At 41.2% G+C, this 1,627-nt stretch overlaps 1 non-coding gene across 1 annotated transcript; it reads right to left on the bottom strand.

Annotated features, from left to right (window-relative positions):
* Positions 1–1,203: 1,203 nt before the first annotated feature.
* On the bottom strand, positions 1,204–1,306 carry LOC119180482 (U6 spliceosomal RNA). The gene has a single exon (XR_005111061.1). It is a non-coding gene; the product is annotated as a U6 spliceosomal RNA (small nuclear RNA).
* Positions 1,307–1,627: the final 321 nt, after the last annotated feature.

Genomic DNA, 1,627 nt, shown 5'->3' with positions numbered 1-1,627 from the left:
ACAGTTCAACTACCTTTACGAGCGTGTTTGTATGTGTGTGCATATGCACATACGTAAAATAAAAAAAAATCATTATAAGGGTTGTTGGGCGGAGGGGGTTGAGCCGGCTACGCTGTCTACGCCATCGCATGAATCTATGAATCAATAACTACCATCAGGGTTAATTGCCATTACTACCATTTGCCCCCCCCCCCCCCTCCTAAAGTGCAAACATAGACAAAACGCAACGCATAAATGCCCGCCCTCTATACTGCAAAAAAAAAAAAAGCAGTACGTTTAGACCCAGTTACAACTTGGTATCTCCAATATTCTACATATCACCGCAAAAATCACAGCTGATGTTCCTGATCTAGGCAGTACGCCGAAGTTAGAACCGAAGTTAGAATTATTTCGGGGGGGGGGGGGGGGGGTAACCATACTTTATGTACGTTCGTGCGTGCGTTTTGTACGTGTGGGTACGCAAGCCAAATTGAAAATTTCAGGAGAAAAAGAATTCCGACCCCCCCCCCCCCCCTGACTACGCCGATGCTCTACGCAGGGGGATACCGTATCGCAAGGATGTCATGAGCTGACCTGGGTCATATGTATACATATCTGTCAACGTCTGGAATGAAGTAATTGGCATGTCAAGGTGTCATGTTATCGAGAATAAATATTTTGCGGAGCCCCTTTGTGTGTGCAAGTTCTTTTTGGGTGTGTGTGTGTGTGTGTGTGTGTGTGTATACAAACAATTTTTCATAAATGCGATGACACATGAATACGTAAGAGGAGAACAGGGAAGTAAAATAAGAAAGATTTCGGAAATTATAGCACTTGCCACACACACACACACACACACACACACACACACACACACACACACACACACACACACACACACACACACACACACACACACACACACACACACACACACACACAATCTAAATGCAGCGTATTTAGGCCGTGTAGTAGAGTCATAATTAATTCAAAAATATTCTCGGATATATTACATATGACCTAGCTTATTACGGCTTTTAAAATTGAACTAAATACACGGCGCTCCGAAGGCAGAGAATAACGCGAAAGAAAAACAAGTACAGAATCGTGGCACCAGATATTGGTATGCAAGGACACACAGCCAACCAAGTGAACGGTTCCGAAAAAGCGAAAAAAAAAAAAAAAAAACATGGTGGATAACTTCAAAATATATTTCAGGAGCAAAAAAATGTGGAACGCTTCACGATTTTGCGTGTCATCCTTGCGCAGGGGCCATGCTAATCTTCTCTGTATCGTTCCAATTTTAGTATATGTACTTTGGAAGTACAGTAGTATAGAATTTGATTCCATATATATAGCCACGATTTCAAAGTCTCCCTTGTTGGCCAAAGAAACTTGCTTAAACGTGATGCTATAACTTCTTTACCGCTAAATATTATAGTTATTAATGCTATTATTACACGTTTAAATCTTAACAGACGCAACACCTTTAAATAAGATTAATGGAATAATGCCTATTCTTTGTCTAAAACAGTATAAACTTTGTCCTGGAGGGTAGATTCACATCTCTGAGTCCGAACAGTTGTTGAATTGCTTTGTGTGCTTAGCAACAGATGGCAGTGCGAACGCTAAAAATCCTGAAATACCG

The sequence above is a fragment of the Rhipicephalus microplus genome, chromosome 7 (assembly GCF_043290135.1).
Source record: "Rhipicephalus microplus isolate Deutch F79 chromosome 7, USDA_Rmic, whole genome shotgun sequence".
NCBI classification, from domain to species: domain Eukaryota; kingdom Metazoa; phylum Arthropoda; class Arachnida; order Ixodida; family Ixodidae; genus Rhipicephalus; species Rhipicephalus microplus.
This window is presented reverse-complemented; position numbering and strand designations above follow the sequence as displayed.